Source organism: Pongo abelii, chromosome 3 (genome assembly GCF_028885655.2).
Source record: "Pongo abelii isolate AG06213 chromosome 3, NHGRI_mPonAbe1-v2.0_pri, whole genome shotgun sequence".
NCBI lineage: Eukaryota > Metazoa > Chordata > Mammalia > Primates > Hominidae > Pongo > Pongo abelii.
In genome coordinates this window covers 99,401,355-99,426,332 of record NC_071988.2, presented here as the reverse complement: position 1 = coordinate 99,426,332, position 24,978 = coordinate 99,401,355, and the positions used below count along the sequence as shown (strand labels likewise).

Below are 24,978 nucleotides of genomic sequence, written 5' to 3'. Positions count from 1 at the left end.
TAAACATTGAGGTATTTCAAAAATACCGCTTAGAATAGCATAAAGAATACCTGTGCTGGGAGCCAAGATGGCCGAATAGGAACAGCTCCGGTCTACAGCTCCCAGTGTGAGCAACACAGAAGATGGGTGATTTCTGCATTTCCATCTGAGGTACCGGGTTCATCTCACTAGGGAGTGCCAGACAGTGGGTGCAGGACAGTGGGTGCAGTGCACCATGTGCAAGCCGAAGATGGGTGAGGCACTGCCTCACTCAGGAAGCGCAAGGGGTCAGGGAGTTCTCTTTCCTAGTCAAAGAAAGGGGTGACAGACGGCACCTGGAAAATTGGGTCACTCCAACCCTAATACTGCACTTTTCCAAAGTGCTTAAAAAATGCACACCAGGAGATTATATCCTGCACCTGGCTCAGAGGGTCCTACGCCCACAGAGTCTCACTGATTGCTAGTACAGCAGTCTGAGATCAAACTGCAAGGCAGCAGCGAGGCTGGGGGAGGGGCGCCCGCCATTGCCCAGGCTTGCTTAGGTAAACAAAGCAGCCCAGAAGCTCGAACTGGGTGGAGCCCACCACAGCTCAAGCAGGCCTGCCTGCCTCTGTAGGCTCCACCTCTGGGGGCAGGGCACAGACAAACAAAAAGACAGCAGTAACCTCTGCAGACTTAAATGTCCCTGTCTGACAGCTTTGAAGAGAGTAGTGGTTCTCCCAGCACGCAGCTAGAGATCTGAGAATAGGCAGACTGCCTCCTCAAGTGGGTCCCTGACCCCCGAGCAGCCTAACTGGGAGGCACCCGCCAGTAGGGGCAGACTGACACCTCACACTGCCAGGTACTCCTCTGAGACAAAACTTCCAGAGGAATGATCAGGCAGCAGCATTTGCCGGTCACCAAAATCCACTGTTCTACAGCCACCGCTGTTCTGCAGCCACCGCTGCTGACACCCAGGCAAAAAGGGTCTGGAGTGGACCTCTAGCAAACTCCAACAGACCTGCAGCTGAGGGTCCTGTCTGTTAGAAGGAAAACTAACAAACAGATAGGACATCCACACCAAAACCCATCTGTACGTTACCATCGTCAAAGACCAAAAGTAGATAAAACCACAAAGATGGGGAAAAAACAGAGCAGAAAAACTGGAAACTCTAAAAAGCAGAGCGCCTCTCCTCCTCCAAAGGAACGCAGCTCCTCACCAGCAACAGAAAAAAGCTGAACGGAGAATGACTTTGACGAGTTGAGAGAAGAAGTCTTCAGACGATCAAACAACTCCGAGCTACAGGAGGAAATTCAAACCAATGGCAAAGAAGTTATAAACCTTGAAAAAAAATGAGATGAATGGATAACTAGAATAACCAATACAGAGAAGTCCTTAAAGGAGCTGATGGAGCTGAAAGCCAAGGCTCAAGAACTACGTGAAGAATACAGAAGCCTCAGGAGCCGATGCGATCAACTGGAAGAAAGTGTATCACCGATGGAAGACGAAATGAATGAAATGAAGCAAGAAGAGAAGTTTAGAGAAAAAAGAATAAAAAGAAACGAACAAAGCCTCCAAGAAATATGGGACTATGTGAAAAGACCAAATCTACGTCTGATTGGTGTACCTTAAAGTGACGGGGAGAATGGAACCAAGTTGGAAAACACTCTGCAGGATAATATCCAGGAGAACTTCCCCAACCTAGCAAGGCAGGCCAACATTCAGATTCAGGAAATACAGAGAATGGCACAAAGATACCCCTCGAGAAGAGCAACTCCAAGACACATAATTGTCAGATTCACCAAAGTTGAAATGAAGGAAAAAATGTTAAGGGCAGCCAGAGAGAAAGGTCAGGGTACCCACAAAGGGAAGCCCATCAGACTAACAGCTGATCTTGTGGCAGAAACTCTACAAGCCAGAAGAGATTGCGGGCCAATATTCAACATTCTTAAAGAAAAGAATTTTCAACCCAGAATTTCATATCCAGCCAAACTAAGCTTCATAAGTGAAGGAGAAATAAAATCCTTTACAGACAAGCAAATGCTGAGAGATTTTGTCACCACCAGGCCTGCCCTAAAAGAGCTCCAGAAGGAAGCACTAAACATGGAAAGGAACAACCGGTACCAGCCACTGAAAAAACATGCCAAAATGTAAAGACTATCAAGGCTAGGAAGAAACTGCGTCAACTAACGAGCAAAATAACCAGCTAACATCATAATGACAGGATCAAATTCACACATAACAGTATTAACTTTAAATGTAAATGGGCTAAATGCTCCAATTAAAAGACATAGACTGGCAAATTGGATAAACAGTCAACACCCATCAGTGTGCTGTATTCAGGAAACCCACCTCACATGCAGAGAGACACATAGGCTCAAAATAAAGGGATGGAGGAAGATCTACCAAGCAAATGGAAAACAAAAAATGGCAGGGGTTGCAAACCTAGTCTCTGATAAAACAGACTTTAAACCAACAAAGATCAAAAGAGACAAAGAAGGCCATTACATAATGGTAAAGGGATCAATTCAACAAGAAGAACTAACTATCCTAAATATATATGCACCCAATATGGGAGCACCCAGATTAATAAAACAAGTCTTTAGTGACCTACAAAGAGACTTAGACTCCCACACAATAATAATGGGAGACTTTAACACCCCACTGTCAACATTAGACAGATCAATGAGACAGAAAGTTAACAAGAATACCCAGGAATTGAACTCAGCTCTGCACCAAGCAGACCTAATAGACATCTACAGAACTCTCCACCCCAAATCAACAGAATATACAGTCTTTTCAGCACCACACCACACCTATTCCAAAATTGACCACATAGTTGGAAGTAAAGCACTCCTCAGCAAATGTAAAAAACAGAAATTATAACAAACTGTCTCTCAGACCACAGTGTAATCAAACTAGAACTCAGGATTAAGAAACTCACTCAAAACCGCTCAACTACATGGAAACTGAACAACCTGCTCCTGAATGACTACTGGGTACATAACGAAATGAAGGCAGAAATAAAGATGTTCTTTGAAACCAACGAGAACAAAGACACAACATACCAGAATCTCTGGGACACATTCAAAGCAGTGTGTAGAGGGAAATTTATAGCACTAAATGCCCACAAGAGAAAGCAGGAAAGATCCAAAATTGACACCCTAACATCACAATTGAAAGAGCTAGAAAAGCAAGAGCAAACATATTCAAAAGCTAGCAGAAGGCAAGAAATAACTAAAATCAGAGCAGAACTGAAGGAAATAGAGACACAAAAAACCCTTCAAAAAATTAATGAATCCAGGAGCTGGTTTTTTGAAAGATGAACAAAATTGATAGATTGCTAGCAAGACTAATAAAGAAGAAAAGAGAGAAGAATCAAATAGATGCAATAAAAAATGATAAAGGGGATATCACCACCGATCCCACAGAAATACAAACTACCATCAGAGAATACTACAAACACCTCTACGCAGATAAACTAGAAAATCGACAAGAAATGGATAAATTCCTCGACACATACACCCTCCCAAGACTAAATCAGGAAGAAGTTGAATCTCTGAATAGACCAATAACAGGCTCTGAAATTGTGGCAATAATCAATAGCTTACCAACCAAAAAAAGTCCAGGACCAGATGGATTCACAGCCGAATTCTACCAGAGGTACAAGGAGGAACTGGTACCATTCCTTCTGAAACTATTCCAATCAATAGAAAAAGAGGGAATCCTCCCTAACTCATTTTATGAGGCCAGCATCATCCTGATACCAAAGCCGGGCAGAGACACAACCAAAAAAGAGAATTTTAGACCAATATCCTTGATGAACATTGATGCAAAAATCCTCAATAAAATACTGGCAAACAGAATCCAGCAGCACATCAAAAAGCTTATCCACCATGATCAAGTGGGCTTCATCCCTGGGATGCAAGGCTGGTTCAACATTCGCAAATCAATAAATGTAATCCAGCATATAAACAGAACCAAAGACAAAAACCACATGATTATCTCAACAGATGCACAAAAGGCCTTTGACAAAATTCAACAACCCTTCACGCTAAAAACTCTCAATAAATTAGGTATTGATGGGATGTATCTCAAAATAATAAGAGCTATCTATGACAAACCCACAGCCAATATCATACTGAATGGGCAAAAACCGGAAGCATTCCCTTTGAAAACTGGCACAAGACAGAGATGCCCTCTCTCACCACTCCTGTTCAATATAGTGTTGGAAGTTCTGGCCAGGCCTATTAGGCAGGAGAAGGAAATAAAGGGTATTCAATTAGGAAAAGAGGAAGTCAAATTGTCCCTGTTTGCAGATGACATGATTGTATATCTAGAAAACCCCATTGGCTCAGCTCAAAATCTCCTTAAGCTGATAAGCAACTTCAGCAAAGTCTCAGGATACAAAATCAATGTACAAAAATCACAAGCATTCTTATACACCAACAACAGACAAACAGAGAGCCAAATCGTGAGTGAACTCCCATTCACAATTGCTTCAAAGAGAATAAAATACCTAGGAATCCAACTTACAAGGGATGTGAAGGACCTCTTCAAGGAGAACTACAAACCACTGCTCAATGAAATAAAAGAGGATACAAACACATGGAAGAATATTCCATGCTCATCGGTAGGAAGAATCAATATCATGAAAATGGCCATATTGCCCAAGGTAATTTATAGATTCAATGCCATCCCCATCAAGCTACCAATGACTTGCTTCACAGAATTGGAAGAAACTACTTTAAAGTTCATATGGAACCAAAAAAGAGCCCATATCGCCAAGTCAGTCCTAAGCCAAAAGAACAAAGCCGGAGGCATCACGCTACCTGACTTCAAACTATACTACAAGGCTACAGTAACCAAAACAGCATGGTACTGGTACCAAAACACAGATATAGACCACTGGAACAGAACAGAGCCCTCAGAAATAATGCCACATATGTACAGCTATCTGATGTTTGACAAACCTGAGAAAAACAAGCAATGGGGAAAGGATTCCCTATTTAATAAATGGTGCTGGGAAAACTGGCTAGCCATATGTAGAAAGCTGAAACTGGATCCCTTCCTTACACCTTATACAAAAATTAATTCAAGATGGATTAAAGACTTAAATGTTAGACCTAAAACTATAAAAACCCTAGAAGAAAACCTAGGCAATACCATTCAGGACATAGGCATGGGCAAGGACTTCATGTCTAAAACACCAAAAGCAATGGCAACAAAAGCCAAAATTGAAAAATGGGATCTAATTCAACTAAAGAGCTTCTGCACAGCAAAAGAAACTACCATCAGAGTGCACAGGCAACCTACAAAATGGGAGAAAATGTTTGCAACCTACTCATCTGACAAAGGGCTAATATCCAGAATCTACAATGAACTCAAACAAATTTACAAGAAAAAAACAAACAACCCCATCAACAAGTGGGCAAAGGATATGAACAGACACCTCTCAAAAGAAGACATTTATGCAGCCAAAAAACACATGAAAAAATGCTCATCATCACTGGTCATCAGAGAAATGCAAATCAAAACCACAGTGAGATACCATCTCACACCAGTTAGCATGGCAATCATTAAAAAGTCAGGAAACAACAGGTGCTGGAGAGGATGTGGAGAAATAGGAACACTTTCACACTGTTAGTGGGACTGTAAACTAGTTCAACCACTGTGGAAGTCAGTGTGGCGATTCCTCAGGGATCTAGAACTAGAAATACCATTTGACCCAGCCATCCCATTACTGGGTATATACCCAAAGGATTATAAATCATGCTGCTATAAAGACACATGCACATGTATATTTATTGTGGCACTATTCACAATAGCAAAGACTTGCAACCAACCCAAATGTCCAACAACGATAGACTGGATTAAGAAAATGTGGAATATATACACCATGGAATACTACGCAGCCATAAAAAATGATGAGTTCATGTCCTTTGTAGGGACATGGATGAAACTGGAAACCGTCATTCTCAGCAAACTATCGCAAGGACAAAAAACCAAACACCGCATGTTCTCACTCATAGGTGGGAATTGAACAACGAGAACACATGGACACAGGAAGGGGAACATCACACTCCGGGAACTGTTGTGGGGTGGGGGAAGGGGGGAAGGATAGCATTAGGAGATATACCTAATGTTAAATGATGAGTTAATGGGTGCAGCACACCAACATGGCACATGTATACATGTGTAACAAACCTGCACATTGTGCACATGTACCCTAAAACTTAAAGTGTAATAATAATAAAATTTTAAAAAAAGAATACCTGTGTACTACCATTTAGCGTTCATAATTTTTAACACTTAAGTATAATTATTTGTTTCTCAACTGTATTTCAAGCCATGTCCCCTCTTCTGGTGAATATAAAACATTTTACATCACTCTGTCTCTCCCTCCCTTTGAAGTTCTAACGCACTCCCACCATGGAGGTGTGTAACCCACCTATTGGCAACTGTTGGGACAGACATAATGAATCTTAATTTCCGCAATGCATGACAAAGGTCCCTGTTATGTTTTGATGGGACAGATAAGATGGCTAAAGCCAAGAGTAGGTTGAATGGCAGTACCCATTGATGTGAGTTAGCTAATTGGTCCCAACCTAGAGAAGGCTCTTTCTTGACAAGCTACAAGGCCCCTTCCTTGTTTCTTTCCTATTAATATTTTTACCAACAACTTGTATGAAAACTTGAAGTATGTTAGTTAAACTTCTACTCAACACATTCCATTCTATCTTGTATTGCAGTAAGTGTTTACATTCCTCTCTCCAGCCACACTGTAAGCTTCATAGGTGTGCCTGCCTGGAGCCTTGCCAATAGCTGGGGGCTCAAAAAATGTTTGTTGAATTAAATTGTATCTTATGAGGACAGGTTGCAGAAACCGGGAATGTTCCACCTGGAAATGAGAAGGTGTCAGGGAGAAATGATGGCTGTCTTCACATATTTGAAGGATGATGAGATTTAAGCAATGTAGCTCTTCAGGGAAAAATTAGAACAACTGGTGAAAGGAACAGTGAGTTGATTTCTGCCCAGTGTAAGGAAACTCTTTATAACATTTACACCTGATGGCAAAGGGAATGGGTGGAATTGCGAGTCCTCATACTCACAATGGGAGGGGCACAATGATTACTGCAGGCACTTTAAAAGGGATTTCTGCTCTAAGTAGGAGAACAAATAGGATGCTGTACTCCAAGTCCAAGATTCTATGACATTCTAGCCTTCCTAGTTTTCAGTCCTTTTTCTTAAATTGCCAGTTTGCATAGATGTTGATACATGAAGTAATGCTATCTCACATATAATAGGAATCTACCTGCAAAGAAAAATTACTTCATTTCTGAACTAGGGTATAACCAGCTACAGGTATTATTACCCTTAATTTCATAGGCATCAACATAAAAACTTCCCTGATAGTCAATGTAGTATTTGACATTCAATTCACTAACGTCTGAGCAGCTGAGATCTTAATCCAATTGATTTGCAAAATGACACTCACCAAGAGACAGCAACCTAGCGTCTCTTAGGGGTGTAATGGTGTCACATGCTTGAGAGCCCTTGTGCTGGACACTTCCATTTACCCGTGCTCTCAGCCAAGGCAGGCTGGCCTCCAGAAGGATTCCAGAAGGATTTGGCCAAAGAGGAGGACTGGCAGAAGATCAGAGGGAGGGTGGAAAGGGTGGCCATTTCCTTCCTGCCTCCCTTCCTGCTGTGCATCATGATCTGGCCAGGTCTCTCATCTGAAGCCACAACTCCTGTAAGATGACCCTCTCCACAGAGCTGGCTCTGCTTTCAGGTTCCCATAAATGCTCTTTTTCCTTTCCCTTTCAGATGTAGAATTAATATTGGCTCCCTGCTGTAACTACCCCTGGGATATTGCACTATTCTTGTGGTTTCCCTATAGAATGCCTTCCCCTCACCTCTGAAAAGAGTCCCTTTATTGAACTCTCCTCAAATTACCCAGTTCAGGTCTGCAGACTTTCCTGCTGGAGCATTAGCTGACACAGCCAGACCAGAGTCAAGGCCAATAAACTGAAGGTGTGTTCAGTGGAAGAGTAAGTGTGTCCCTCGTTACTGGGGCACACAGATGGGAGACACTGCCACCCAGAGAAACTCCTGGGAGTCTCTCTAGTAGTGCTGGTCTGACCAAGAAAAGAACAGTAAAGGCAATTAGACAGTAGCGGGAGATCCCAGTCAATTCATTAGAAAATGTGTTAATTAATGGGAGCCAGGAGTATAAATACTGAAAGAGCCCAAATGTAAATCTTGCCCCCCACCCCCCCAAAAAAGTAGCCTCCAGGCGATTGGATAAGAAGCCAGGAGCCTGATGGGCAGTGTCAGGATGGGGCTGGTGGAGAGCAGCCAGCCTGCATTTGCAGGAAGTAGCAAAGGCTGATTTCGCCCACTTCATCTTTCTGCCTAGAACCAAGCCTGCTGAGATGCAATAATGAAAATCTTCACAGCACATTACTGAATACAGTAATGCCTTTCTGCCTCAATAATACCACAGCCTGTGCATGAATGTAATGCATTATTCTGATGCTGCTAGAAGAAAATTCAGTGATTTACATTTAGGGTTTATGTTTTGTTTCCAAATGAAAACATTCATCCTAACAACTATTCCTACACAGGTATTCCCACTGCAAGCAAATGGCTCAAGATTTAGACTGTATTCTGTTGCCTAAGACTTCTGACCTAATTCAGCTTCCCATCTTACCAGATTTTTAAAAGCCTGGTTAAAGATTTATAATCCTCTCATTTTATCCCCAAGACAAATTATATTCCAGGTGACTTTAATGCATGAAGATGACCAGTGCTAGTCAGCCAAATACTTGGCTTATCTTAATTGTTAGACAATTGGGATGCTCAGCATTTTTGAGACAGCTGAGTGAGTGCACTCCTTCTATCTTTTCCCTCCCTTCCATACAGGTTATATCTCAGGTAGATAACTACTCCTGGTTACAGCAAAACAAAGGATCTTGTGGAGCAGGTTGGGAGTTTGGAGCTTGTGTTTGCGCTGCCATCATTGGTAGGAAGTGTTACATCTCACTATCTTCTTCTCAGACACATAATCCTCTTGTATATTCAAATGACATTCAAGTCTTCATTAAGCAGGTTCCACAATCCTATCAAATATGGAAGAGATCCATGGACATAGGTATGTTTGCCAAGCCCTAAATTAATAGTAAGGTTTTTTATGTGACCTAAGTGGACTGTGATTTCTTGTAGTCAAGAACATGAGCCAACACATTTCCAAGTTGAAGCAGTAAACACAGCAAAATTTAATTTACAGAGAGCTCCTGGGAAACATGAGGCTCATTCAGAGAATCAAAGCATCAGAGACTAAAAATAAAAGAAGCTGCTATTCTGATCTCCCAGATTCAGTTGCGTGTTCAGCTGAAACACGGGAGACAGAGGAAACACCAAGGGACGTGGCAATCAAGAGTTAGTCATGTAGCACTCAGTTATACCATCTGTACAGTGAAGCTGAATGCACACAGTAACTGATGATAAGCATTAGTAAGAAATATTAAGCACCTTGAGAATAACAGTGTAATGCATATAGAAATGTTTTCTATTACTTCAACCAGCCTTGTCGTTTTTACCCATGATGGTTTTCTAAAATTATGTTTTAAATGAGGAGCACTTTCTCCATAGCCTCCCAATAAGAAATGAGAATGTCTTGAAAAATCACATAGTGCCCCCTGTTAAGATTTGTTAGTTCTTAACACTAATCAGTAAACACAATCCCAACTTTATGCACCTTATAGAAAGACGTGAGTTGAGTAAGAATGAGTGAAACACTCAACTGAAGTCAAAATACCTGTATGAAATAACTGGAAAAGATATTTTGCTTTTCAGTTTCAATTCCAAGATGCCTCTCATGTGTAGAAGGCAGGATGCCTCTCGGGAATGGGACTGGGAATGGGGGAGCTTCCCAGTAATTGTAAAGGGGGAGGAGATGCAAGTGAGGGAGTCCCAAGAGTAAAGGGCATCTGGAGAGTAAAGGACCTCCTCCGGGAGGTGACAAGACTCCTCCATTTCATGTTCATAGCACCCCAGGGAGGGAAAAACAGTGTCGGGAGACAACAGCGTCAGGATAGATCCCAATGTTTCAAGGGTGGAGCAGAAGTAGCAGACTCCTAAACCCAAGAGGCTTGGGGTATGGGACAAAGGTATCTGCTGGGAACTGGCTTGGACTCAAGAGAGAGATGAGCCACCTCCTTAAAGACCTAGAAGACTTCACTCTGTGTAAGACCTCAGATTGTGACAAAACCCCAGGAAGACTAAGGGATACATCAGAAAGACTGAGGGTGTTGTTCTGCACATCTGACAGCATGGAGACACAAAGTCAGAAACTGAGCAGAGTTGTGAAACCGAAGTCAGCCTTTCGAGCACACCTGAGCTGTGGACCAAGATTCGCACCCGTCTTCTAAAATAACATTTCACAGTGTGTTTCTCTTTTTTGGGTGTCATGGATAAAATACTCCTGCCAACACAGAGACCACAGGGGCATTATTTTTATCATATGGTCACCTCTAAATTCAATCCAAAATAATGAGAATTTGAGGAAAAGTGCAGTTTTAAAATACAAAGGGGCCCCAAAGAGCTCTTCAATCAAGAACTCCACAAAAGACTCTCAATAGACTAATGTTCTTCAGGCTAATAAAATTAATGGAAAGAGGTGATGTAAAAAAAAATGGTGACTTTTTAAAATTAGATAAGCTTAGTATTATTGTAAAATAATGTTAAAAAATAAAACTGAAAGGAAACTAATTTATTCGTGCACTAAAAAAAAATCTTACTTTTTAAAATTAGTTGTTTAGTGTCAGAGTAAAATATGACAATCCATCTTCTTTGGATCCTGACATTGTTATATTTTAATTTTTAGTTTTCAAAATTCAGCTTATCTACTGAGATTAGAAACTAACTAAAAACAAATTTCCAAAGTGTTAACAGGTATGGCTAGGTCAGAAAAAAAGTGTTTATCAGTCACTTAGCCAGAAATTACAAAGCCTATGCTGTTTCATTAAATGAAAATTTCTGGTTAAACACAAACACTGTTCATGTCATATCTTACTGCAAATGTTTCTAAAAATGTATTTGTCTGCTTTTTCCCATCTTGGTAAATAACATATGTTAAATAGAACAACTTCTCTTAGATGATTCTATTTCATTAAAACCAATAACTACGCATACAGCTTTTACTATTGTTGGTGCACTAAGCCAGGAGATGAAATCTGTAACCAGAAGGGCAAGGAATGTGCAGTCTGCAACAGGCCTAATACAAGCATGCAGATGCAGACACTACAGGGAAACAGTGAGGCAGGAAACGCACAGGGGGATGCAGTGGAAGGGGAGAGAGAAGGTCAGAGGGAGCAGGAGAGCACCTAAATGAGAGATCAGAAGTCAAGGCCCGTCTTAAATACTGGAAAAGGCATTTAAGGTAAAGATGCAAGGAAGCTATTCTTGACTTGAGAAATTACATGAGGAAAGAAATGGTCATGTAAAAGCATAGAGAAGCTTTTAGGGTAAGTGTAGATACAGCCAGCAAGATGGGATGGGGCTGCACGATGGTGGTCTTAAGGGCCGGGTCAACGAGCCTGTATTGAAGTGGATAGGAAACAGGGAGCCACAGTATTATGTGAGGAGGGAGGAAAGAAGGCTGAAGTCAGACTGTGAGAAAAGGCTACAGCGATGTGCTGGAGAGCACAGCCAGCAGCAGGAGAAGGTGGCTTCACAGCAGGTGCTAATTTTATTTTGTCCAGCCAGGAGGCGACACTCATAGGCTAGGCGAAGAACCTGAGGATGCTGGTGGCCCCAGCCACGGAAAGAGTGGTAAGAGAAGCTACAAAGGGAGTCCCCGTGGAAGCTGTAAAGCATCGAATGTGGCAAGAAGTGGTGGCAGGTGTGGGGGTGGGGGTGGGGGTGGGGTGGGGGTGGGAGTTAACAGTAACTCCAACTCCAAAGTGTTTTGTTGCATGAAAAAGAGCAAGTTGAAGAATTCTAAGCGTAGTATATGATATTTATGTAAAAGAAAATCATTAAAACATTATACTATATATTTTGTGTGGGCACATGTAAAACACATAAAGAGGCAGTAGAGAATAGTGATTAAGGGACTCTGGAGCTACAGGGCCCAGGTTCAAATCTCCATTCTGGCAGATATAGGCCTGTGGCCTTGGGCAAATTACTAAACCACCCTGAGAAGGACAGGGAGGGTGAGCTCGAGGAAAGCAGAATTGATGTGAAATTGTAGTTATTTTATTTTTTTTAATTAACAAAAGATTGCTTACCAGCAGTGAAGGTCCAGCTGAAGTTAGAGTTCATAGTTTTTGAGGCATCAATTCAGAGCAGAAAGAGAACGAATCACAGACAAGCTACCTCATAGGTAAGGAAAGCCCACAAAGAGATTCGTGAGCCCTAAAATTGCTGGTTCATTGTGAACTTGACTGTGCCTAAGACTGGTCAATAAAGACAGACATTAAAAATGAAAATGAGAACTGAGAGAGAGAGAGTGGAATGGGATGCCAGAAGCCAAAGGAAGACAAAAGAGCAGCTCCTCATGAGAGAGGAGGGAGGTGGCCTGAGAAAGGAATTCAAAGGCAGAGCAATTTCACCTGAGGATGCAGTGTGACTGTAGGGCCACCTGTGACACGAAGCTAGAGCTACTGAGATGGCATATAAAGAATAATAAGGATGGTATCAGAGGTGATCCTGACCTCCCATCTCATCTCTCTGATCATCAGTTATCACTATTACAACATAATAGATGAAAACGACAATGAGCGTGTTCTGAATGCATTCAGGCGTTTCCTCAAAGTTTAATCCTTGGTGAAATCCCCAGGATGTGTTTTTTTCCTTTCCTTTGCTGGTTCATTTATTCAACAAATAATTACTATCCAAAGCACTGTGCAATCTGTGAGGGATGCAGATCTCATCTATGGCGGCAGCACTTAAGGGGCTTACAACCTATCAGAGGGTATACGAAAATAATTAGCTTAGCCATTTTACACGAGCTAATTAACAAGACAACAGGTGATGTTAAAACGCAATATGAAATGAAGTGACAAGTAAATTATATGTGCTTACAGAGGAGAAATATCACTACTGGTTGTTGGCTAACCTTTCATATAGTCATTTAGCAAAGATTTATTAAGCACCAACTATATGTCAGACTTTGGAACTATTTATATAATGGTGAACAAAACAGACACAAACCCAGCCTTTAACATAGGAGGAGAAGATAAATAGTAAACAAACATACAAGTAAGGGTATGAGGGCAAATTGTGACTAAGTGCTAGGAAAGAAATGAATGAGTTGCTTTAAAAACAGAATAACAGGAGACCCAATTGAGGGATCTTGGAAGCTCAAAATGACATTTAAAAACACCCCCAGAAAGCACATGGCAACATTTTGTCATGTTCTATTAGTTAATCACATATTATGTGCAAGACTTTACTAACTTTATATATTAGCTCAAATTCTCAAAATAAGCCTTACTTAGATCAATATTACTATCTCATCCCCATTTTAGGGAACAAGTAAACTGAGGCTTGGCGAAGTTAATTAACTTTTTCAAGAGCATAGTTAGTAAATGGCAGCACCACAATTCAAAGCTAGATCTGTGTAACTCCTGAACCTGTGCCCTTTCCACTACGTTACACCGTCAACTCAGATGGTGTCCCAAGTTCTTGTTTCAGTTGTGAAAATAATCCTCTGAAGAAAACATTTGACGGTAATATAACAATTACCACTGCATTGAAAAATGGTGCTGTTAAGTAGCAATGGTGAAGATATTTTCACAAAAGAACATTCCTTGCACCTCTGTTGATATTTTGCTAGCATCTCATCCAGTTTGAGGGCTTGATAATAATAAAATAAAATAGTAATTATAATTTAATGGGCACCTACTATGTGCTATACGTTGCGGTTGGTGATGTTCATGCAATACCTTATTTAATCCTTGCCACAACCCTGTGAGGTGCACATTACTGTCTCCATTTGAGAAGTGGCATCTAAAGCTGAGAGGTTAAGCAACTTGACAAAGGCGACACCAGGTAAGCGGCAGAGTTGAGATTCAAACTCCATTACGGCACACTAACAATGCCGTCCCCTGCGCCAGCGCATGAACTCCATGAGCCATAATTTGCTTTGTTGTAGGGAGAGAGAACAGAGGTAAAACAATTTGCCAGAAGTAATATGGTTAATGAAAAGTAGACCCAGTCAGGGAAATTGAAATTCCTGCTCCCCATTTACTACCAGACCTCAGGAACATTGTTGCAGCAAATACGATGAATGCATGATGGCTGAACAAAATTACTTAACTCATTCTGAATGGCTCAAGTCAATTGTACTCAAGGAACAAGAGGGCAGCCTGCAACTTACAACTCCCCCTTGTTCGGCTGGTTGGAGTCTTAAAACTCTCTTTGTACTGGATGCAGCAGTCCCAGCCCAGATCACAATTTGCACCTAAATTTCCCAGTGAAGACTTCCCAGCTTCAGTAAATTGACACTGTCCAGTTCCTTCTTTTCTTCTGTCTTGTCAGACATCTTGCACACAAAGCACCCTCATACAATTCAACAAGGTTGAGAATTAACCAGATACAATGGCCCCAAGAAGAAAGCATCTCCAAGAATCTTTTAGCACCTGCCTAGCCTCTTTATTAAAGAGCTGGCTCAAAATCCAGAGGCATTCCACAAGCAACTGATAGAATGTTTAGAATCTACTCCCATCTACCATCTTTTAATTTTTCTTCTCTATAGGAAAAAAAATTATCACAGGTGAGGGAGAAAAGTAGGACAACAGTCACAATATTTTAAGAAAAACTAAAATTATCCCCACTAGAAAACTGACATGGTGTAAGCCTCAAAGGATCCAATGCTCTGATAAAAGGAGAAAATATAGTAGACAGTAATAAAAATGGCATTTCCCACATTCTGACTGTGCCTACTCAAGGAAAAAAAAATTTGAAGTTTTAGATTAGGTTTATATTTGCCAAACCATCCTGTGTGACTATTATAGGGGTGCTGCGGGAAAGTGAGAGGAAGCAAAAATGCTACGTTAAAAACAAACAAACAAACAAAAAACATCTTTTGTCCTCTGGTAAATCCAGCCTTCTTCAAGGAGCAGCTGAGGGAAAGGAACCTTCAGACATTGTCTTGGTCTGAGTAAGAGCAGCAGGGCAAACACAGAGGACTAGAAGAACCATACACTATGTGTCTCATGGGAGTTCAAGAGCGAGGAGCTCTACAAAGGGCATTAGTCTATATTTGCTCAGCAAGAAGCCACTTAACAAGCACTTAGTGTGGGCTAGTGTCAGTATTACACATTCTAAGTAAGTTGAAGACCCACAAAAAGCCAGCTTGGGAGGATAACACATGTGAACAGTTATCACTGATTTTTTTTTTTGAACTGGTACTCCCTTTATTGAATACAGAAGAAAATAGAGACACACAAAAATTAGGAGAATTGCTTCAGTGAATCTTGATACATACAGAACATAAAATTATATAAGAAAAATGCAATGGAGCCGTCCCACAAGCACCAAGTACACTAATATCACCTTAGTTTATGAGCTAAAAGAACTTAGTTTAAAGGTATCAAATGTCCACCCAGATCTGCAAATCAGTGATATTCCTGTACCAGCCATGACTACCCACTGTGTCAACTGGCTTATCTAAGTATAGCGTGGTGATTAACAGCATAGGTTCAGATCGCTGGGGTTCAAAGCCCAGCTGAGTCACTTCCTAGCTATGTGAACTTGGGTAAATGACTTAAGCAATCTGTGCCTCCGTTTTCCTATCCCTAAAATGGGGAAACAGTGCCTTAAAAATGTGGCTTTTGTAATAATTAAAGGAGTTATTATACCTGAGGACTTGAAACTGAGCTTATCACATAGTAAGTGCCAGTTAATGCTACCTATAATAATAATCAATATTATTATCAATGATAATCACTCTTATTAGTAGCTTTCTAGGGTAGAGCTGCCTACCCATCCTGGATTGCTCACCTACCTCTGCAGTGTTACAGAAAAAGAATGTTCTATGTTTTTTGACCCACTGAATATTGGGGTCTCTATGACACATTTAGCCTGCATCTCAAGAATGTTTTGCTATACTCTATGGCAATAATCTGTTTACATATTTGTTTATCTGTTAACAGACTGTGAGCTCCCAGAAGTAGGAATCATTTTATTCCTCTCTTGCTTCAGCAATAAGTTCAGCATTTGGTACATGGAAGAAAGTCAGTAACTGCTGAAAGATAATTTGCACCAAGATTAATGGCTGTGTACAGAAAAGAAAATCTAGGAAACTCTTTAATTGTGCTTTCCTACCTTGATTTTTCAAGCCAATGTATAATTGGTGTTATTAGTTAGGGCAACTATACTGATGAAACAAATAAATGTACTACGCAATGGGTTAAACACAATAGGGTTTATGTCTTGCTCAGTTAATAATCCAGGGCAGATGCTCTTGTTTGAAAGAGGAGTTGTGCTCCAGGCAGTCATTTAAGAACACAGGTTGACAACAGCTCTTGCAAAGACAATCTATGGCTCCCAGGATCACCCTGGGTGTGGCCAAACCAGTCAGCCAGAAAAGGGAATGAACATGGAGGAGCATGTACTAGGGGTTTACTGGAACAAGCCAGAGAGTATCACACATTTTTCTTCTCACAGTCCATTAGATGGAACTTGGTCAAATGATACATCTACCCACAAGAGAGGCTGGGAGGTATGGCACAGGAAATAGATTTTGGTGAACCACCAGCACTTTGCTAGTGGTTGAAATTAATTCTATTTGCTATATTCAAAGGAACCACTACCTAAAAATATTTGGTGACTCTTGAGAAAACTAAACATTCTTGAGAGAATAGTTTTTATTTACTAAACGTCTTTAGTAAAGATACAATTTCTCTCTTACGCAAAATATAAGTTTTGAGATTATTCACCAGCAAACTGCTTATTTAAATTAAATGTTTACTAATTAAAATAACTTTTTCTCTCTTCACATGTATAAATATAAGGATGACCAAAAAGAAAAGTCTTATTAGTCTAGATCTAACTACTGACACCTCATTCTTCAAGGCTTGGTAGATAATTCCAGACCATATTTGTCTCTTACTATTCTATGTCCTATAGTTCTTACAAGTCTGCAACCCCCAAGAAAAATGGTCTTGAAATGTTTTCTATTTTTAAATATGTGAGCCTTATTTGCTTTAACCACGTTGCCAGCTCCTCAAGGGTGTCTTTATTTTATGTTTCTCTCAAAAGTGAAAATGGTTTCATAAAATACAAAGTGCCTTCAATATAGTCAAAGTTATTTTCCTCTACTGTATTTCTTTCAATGCCAAAGTACACTGGTAGGTATTCAAATAACCAATTAGATTACTCACAGGTTTAAGAGAAAGCACTGAAAGGGGCCTGTAGCAAATAAATTGTAAAACATGCTGCAATTCTTCACCCTTCCCTGTTTCCATGACTTTTCAATGAGACTTTGGACTCTATTTCCCCATCTTTCGAATCTGAGCTGGGCTTGAGATTTGCTTCCACCAAACAGAAAGTGGTAGAAATGACAGGCTCCAAGAGGCCTCGTATGTGTCTGCTCACTCTTTGGGGATACATGTGTTGGCCATGAGAATAAGCCCAGTCTAGCCTGCTGGATAATAAAAAACATGTAATGTTCTCATCTTGTTGTCCAGTCAACAGCCAGTCATCTCCTAGACATGAAAGCAGGCAGTTCCACAGGAGCCAACCCCTAGCCAACTTGCTAGGGGACTGCAGAATGGTCAAGCCCAATCAAGATCACACAAGCCTGGTCCATGCAGGCAGTTCTGCCCCAATGACCCATAGATGCCTCCAGAGTGATAATAAGTGCTTATTGTTTTTAGATACTGATGTTTAGGGGTGGTCGGTTACATGAAAATTACTATCTTAATTGTTATCTGTCTCAGCCCTGCATTTTACAGAAGAGTAAATGGAAGGCTTGAGCAGTAAAGTTATAAAACTAGATATTCTTAAAGCTCAAATTCAAACTCAAGTCTTCTAATTTAGCAGTTTGATGTGCCATCCACGAAATCATATTGTTTCACTTGCAAGATCCTCGGGTTTTTCAAGTCAACACAAACACAATGGGACGCTGAAGAATACCAGATGTAACTTCGTTCCACCTTTTCATGAGATTAGATTGTTTGGAACACACTGTAAGGCACTATTTTAAAAGGCAAGATGTCCTACTACATGAAAGAGGCAACGATGAAAGTGTTTTATAAACTTTTGCATTGTTAAACAAAGGTCACTGGGTCAGCTCTATCCTACCTTTAGCTCAGAAAGCTCTCAGTTTTACCTGGACATTAACCAGTCTTTGAAAAAAAGTGGGGGACTGAATTCTAGCGTAATTCATGCTCATTTGTAGGGCAACAAGAGAATCATTCTAAATTTATCTTTTTAATTTGTAATCTGACTTAAAAGACTAAAGGCTGAAGGGCAAAAACCATGAAATTTTTTAATCACTATATTCCCACAGCCTAGCATTGAATCTGAATGAATGAAAAAATAACAGGATGGATGCTAAACAGAGTTGGATCTTTAGGAAAACTTTAGGAATAGATTCAAGAAGATGGAAGTTTTGAGAAAGAACTTTAGACTGGGTTTAGGTTAATGACGCCAGAAAGTAAGATGTTACTTTTTAAAAGATGTTCATGAAAACGATGATGAAAGGAATAAAGAAAACATTATAAAGCTTTTTAAAAAGGAAAAAGATATTAACTAAGTTGTACCTATATCTAAGTACAACCCCATTAAAATAATCAACATATTTTTAAAAACGTTTTTAACATGCCTTTAAACTTTAGGTTCTTTCCATAGGGAAGCTGTTATATAGTAATGACTTACATTTATATAAGACATTATCTCAGGTAAGATTTTTTCCCTTTAGAAGAATTTTAGTGTTTTATATAAGTACTAAATTTACATCAGCATTTTATAAAATGATAAATTTTCTAAATATTTTCTTATATTTTCTTAACATTTCATGAAATTTTAAAAAGATCTTTATTAATTGATCATAAATGTGGTTTCCATTCCTTATATTATATTCCTTAATCTGTACTGATTCCATTTTTTTATTACTCCAAAGCATTATGGGTGACTCTGGACTTAACAAGTACACCACTTTAAAAATATCCTTTTCACAGAGGTCCAAGCATCGCACACTACCCCTCCCTTTCCAATGGAAACTCCTGAGCATCCCACACAAAGGGTTTCCTACCTGCCTACGGTTGGACCTCATTTCTGCCTAATACCAAGCTATTTGCTCTGCAACATCTATCACAAACCATTTGACTTAATGCTTGTCTTCAGGGACTCTGACTTGACCTGCCTTCTAGCTTTCTATGCCTAGTGCAGGAACCTAGCTATTGCCAGCTTCTTGAACCCAACTGTTGTTCGGGCCAGGTGGCCAATGTGATCCTTACTATCAGGGCCAGTGGGTGGGGCAGTGGGCATGGGAGGTTGGACAAGCAGAGCAAAAAATCTCTTTCTGCTGCCATCTTTGTCAGATATGGCCATGCCCAACTCCTTTCATGTCCCTGCACTGAAAAGAGAAAAATGAATTAGAACTCCTTACACTGCTTCTGTTGGAGGAGAAGGGGAGAAAAACTTCTAACAATCCAAGGCAAAGGGAAAACAAAATATTATTTTTTCAACACTGGAGCTATGAAGGAAGTCATATGTCACGTTGTGACTTGGCATTAATTTTTCCAAAGAAGCAAAAAGAAACCACAGCACTATAGATCAGCCCCAGTATGGGTTACAAAGATTTGTGGATTAGGATGGAAAACTAATTTTCATTTATCATAATTTAAAATATTGTTTTCTTTGTGGGGTAGGGCAGGGGATGGCATTCCAAGTCCCAAACAACTCTTGGAAAGTGCTCATAACTTAGAAGGAAACCAGTCCCTAAGTTGTGGATCTCCACTAATAAAACCATTTTAAATATTACCCACTCTTGGAATAATTAGGTAATTCAATTAACTGGTCCCGAGAATATATGAAATCTTTGACTCCAAAATTTAATTAAAACAGAGGATTTTTTTTTCTTTAACACTGAGAAATATTACAGAGACTTTTCTAACAATAGGGAGAAAAAGCCAAAATTTTCAAAGAATGAGAAATAAGTGGAGTTGTATATCTACAATCTATACATGTAAATTTACTCATAAAAAGGTGAATAAAAATGGAATGTGAAAACGTGGAATAAAATGCTTTTTATAAGAGCTTGGCAATGTTCCAACAGCCTCCACTAAAAGACCAATGTCTTTTCTGTCTCTTTTGTCATCTGAGGTTTGGGTGTATTTTTCTAGAGAACAGCAATACGTGAAATGGTGACAACTGTGTGTCATCTGCCTGTTGCGTCTTGTTTAATACCACTTCAAACACTGAAGACTTCTAGCCCCGCATGCTCAGGTCTAGAAAAGGTTAGAGAGAAAGAAACGGGCTCATCCCACAAATTGTTTTCTAGTAGTTAGCAATAAAAAACAATTGGAATGCCTTTCTGAACTTTCCTGTCTTAGATAATTCCATCTTATTGTTTTCCCCAGTACAGGATGGTTTACACTGACACAGCAGGGAATTAAAACTATGTCTAACAACTTACCTTCTTTTCAGGAAAAACAGCTTCATGCTTCAGAATGAACCAGCTCCTGCAAGACACTACTGCCTTACAGCCTCAGGAGAAATAACTCCCGTTTCCGTAGTTATCAGATAAAAGCAAAACATTCATTTAACGGGCAGTGACAGAAATGGAATAAATGTAGCAACAATGACAATGGCAGCCAGACAAAATTTACAAGAGTCTCTACAGTGAAAACCCTACAGCTGAGATAGATTTGTGTTTTTGCAATCATTTAAAAGGACATTTTCCTCAAATGTAACCCATCACACTCAATCTTCATTTACAACAGTGAATTACTGCTTTCTGTTTCCTCAGAAAGGACAGTGGTTGCTCAGCAATGTGGGATGCCTGCAGTGCAAGAAAACAGCAATTTCAAATCCAAGAAATAATTCTTATGGTACCATTTCTATCCCTTCCCACTTAAAACCAAATTTTTCTGGGAGACCGAACAACAAGATGGAAACATATAATCATAAATTTCTATTGATGAGCAGTATCTTCCCCACGTTAGTGCTATATCCCACGTATACTGGTTAAAAAACCTTTTTCTTGTGGATCCTTTCAGGCATAGGAGTAAAATCTATGTTTCCTCCCTTCTTCCAGCAAGAAGTCAACATCAACACAAGGAAAAATCATGTTAAAAAATTACAAGACAAGACACACATCAAGGACAAAGTATATTTTCATATCAATAAATTGGTAGTTTGCATAACTTTTGGCCACAACTTTATACTTATGCTTTTTTATATTCTATTACCAAAGCTTGAAAAATGCATGGAGTTAGGCATCCACAAGGTGGATGGTGAAGAGAAGTCTCCTCATTTTGCAGATGAAGGCATAAGGCACTAGATGAAATTTTAGAAGTAGGATTTTGTAGGAGAGCACTTTCTTTTCTTTTTTTTCTTTTTTTTTTTTTTTTTTTTTTTTTTTTGAGACAGAGTTTTGCTCTTGTTGCCCAGGTGGAGCACAGTGGCGCAATAAAGCACAGTTTTACACCCTTGCTGCTGAGAGAAGATGCAGGCATGCCCAACGTACTCCCAACATTGCACCAAGATTTTGGCAACTAATAATAAAAGTTGTAATAAAGTAGATAACATGAAGACTTTATCTAGAAATAATAAGACTGAATATTTATGGAATTCTTATTCTGAATCAAATGCCCTGTCTAGATTATTCCATTTAATCACCAAAACAATCGTCCAAGGGAGGTGCTATAATGATTCCCACATCACAAGTGAGAAAATCAAGGCATAGAGAAGCTCTGACTGCCCAGGCCACACAGCTTGCATGTGACAGAGTAGTATCCAAACCCAAGGTATTTACCATGAGCCTAAATTCTATGTATTGTCATACAAAACAATAAAGTAGGGTTTATATATGTAAACTAGCTCACACTACTAATATAACCTATGGATTAGAGATCTGAAAAATATAAATTCTCATTAAAAATAATGTGATTATTTCTTTTAATTAAAATAATCCTATTACTTTCCTTTTCTTTATAAAGCTTCTTTTTATAGATTTTTTTTTTCCTGAGAAAGAGTCTCGCTCTGTCTCCCGGGCTGGAGTGCAGTGACACGATCTCAGCTCACTGTGACATCTGCTTTCTGGGTTCCATCAATTCACCTGCCTCAACCTTCCATAGTAGCTGGGATTACAGGCACCTGCCACCATGTCTGGCTAATTTTGTATTTTTAGTAGACACGGGGTTTCACCATGTTGGCCACCCTGGTCTCAAACTCCTAACCTTCAGTGATCCGCCCACCTCAGCCTCCCAAAGTGCTGGGATTAACAGGCATGAGCCACTGTGCCCAGCCCATCTTTTCACAGATCTTTAAATGGCTTATGTCATTTTATGCTTGCATCTGGGTAGCAAAATAAGTCATTGAAAGATCTCAAAAATGAGGCTTTATAAGAAAATAAAATATTCTAATTATGGAAATACATTCTACCTTATTGTTTTTAAAAATCATAATACACAGCATGTACAGGTGTTTAACATTATTAGTATTAACAGTATTATTATAAACATTAAAATTATACCACTTTGTCTACCTTTGACTTAGTGATCTAGTTAGGAATCACACACTCCAATGCCTACATAAACAAAGCAGCCCGTACTTACAAAAACAGCATTGTAGAGGCACCAGCAAACAAAGGTGTATATGCCCCATCCAATGAGCAAAACTACTAAACACATCCAGTTGATGGGAATACAGGCCTAACGTTTCCAAACGTTCCCACTATTCAAGAGGAATCAGAAAGTCAGATTTTCCTATGAAGTCTGCATATTTGATATGTTGGTAATAGATTCAAAATTTTTTAAACACTATGAGGGCCCAATTAAACCTGACTGCAGGCTGCATTTGACACGCTTGACCTGTAGTGCTCCAGTTTGTAACTTATGGAACTGTTGCATTCTTACTGACAGAAACATTTAAAAAGTATTTCTTTTTCATGTTCCATGGATATATAAACACATTACTTAGGCTTTTTTCATTTATTCTTGACTTTTTCCTTATTAAAAATTTACTTATGGGTAAATTAAAAACTATAAAATCACAAATCACAGGCACTATAAATAAATGATAATTGCCACATTGATTCATAGCAATAGATACCCACTCTGACTTGTAGCACAGATAAGAGGTTGGAGATGATGTACATTCCCTGGAACACCCTTTCTCTCCCATGGAGGGAAAACACTCTAAATGTTTATGAATGAGAGTAATAAGATATAGGAATAATCGTGAAATTAGTTCTAGGCTTTGGTTTGTTTTTGTTTTGTTTTTTTTGAGATGGAGTCTCACTCTGCCACCCAGGCTGGAGTGCAATGACATGATCTCAGCTCACCACAACCTCTGCCTCCCGGTTCAAGTGATTCTCCTGCCTCAGCCTCCCAAGTAGCTGGGATTACAGGCACATACCACCATGCCCAGCCAATTTTTGTATTTTTAGTAGAAATGGGGTTTCACCATGTTGGCCAGGCTGGTCTCGAATTCCTGACCTCAAGTGATCCACCCTTCTTGGCCTTCCAAAGTGCTGGGATTACAGGTGTGAGCCACCATGCTTGGCCAGTTCTAGGTCATTTTTAAAGGTAAATCATATCAAGCTTTTGGAATCATTACTGCAAACTTTACAAAGTCATGACTCACATGGTCAAGAACAACGTCACAATTACAAGAATTTCCGTTTTCTCTAGCATCGCCTACAATTGTTCCAAGGAGTTCCAGAATAGAGTCCATAGCAACATGAAAGCCCTATCTTATATTATTCTCAAACAATGCACAATGCACAGGAGCCACTCATTTTCTTACTCCAGAAATACTCACTCTTGTATCCACACCATCCCACTTTTTCTATCTGTTTTCCTTGGTCACTTCCTCTATATTTTCCACGCCCATCCTTCATATTCCCAGTACATCAAGTTCCCCTCCAGTGGTGCTTCAAAGGAGTTAGTTTCTATTCCAATTTGATAGCTTTTCTCTGAAGAATTCATCCATTGAGTGCTGTACTTTCTTTCTTCAGAGGGTGGAGGGCCCAGAGTCTGTGCACAACCACATACTAATGAGTTCTGCCCAATCACACAAGCATCAAATGTATGTGACACATGGCACTGCTGCCTGAATGCCATGAAACATGATTGAGGGGGCTGCCCTTGCTATCAAAGATTTCCTGCTACTGTCTAATTGACAATGAGGTACAGTAAAGATCCCAGGCAATGTCTATTGATTCCAATCATGGCATGTGGCTACTCTTCATCACTACTGAACACCCACACCAAAAACCCAGTGATCATAACTTTATCACCATGTCAATGCAACAGCCATGCTCCAACAGGAGATGTAAAGACGGAACAGCAGCGGCATAAATAGACCAGAGAATCCAAGATCAGCCTACTTTGGGTAAAGAGGTCATAGGAGATAAAATAAATGAAAACTTAGTTTTGCTACAAAAAACCTGAAATCAAAAGAACCCAAGTGCCATTTGCTTGGAGGCTATTTATTGCAGTAAGCCGAAAAGTATAACACACGCTATAATTTCCAGGCGAAATAGAAATATTTTGCTTCTTGACTGCAACGTAGTCATGAGAAGTTAATTTATCGAATGTTCCTGGAGCACCATAACTAGTGATCGCTCTTTTCACTCAACAGAGCTTAAAGGAGAAACTTCCACAGAGCAAACAGAGAGCGAAGCTGCAAAGGCGACCCAGAAGGGGAGACTGAGACTCAGAAGCTGGGCAGGGGAGTGTGTGGGCCTCCTGACCCTGAGCAGCAGAGGGGACAGCGCACTGGAAAGGACATGGAACAGCACTGCTGGCCGCAACAGGGGTCTTCCATCCCCC

General features: G+C 40.0%; 1 protein-coding gene across 5 annotated transcripts in view; it reads right to left on the bottom strand.

Annotated features, from left to right (window-relative positions):
* FRAS1 (Fraser extracellular matrix complex subunit 1) overlaps positions 1 to 24,978 on the bottom strand; it is a 477,046-nt gene that overhangs the window by 350,081 nt on the left and 101,987 nt on the right. The gene's annotated exons all lie outside the window — the stretch shown is intronic.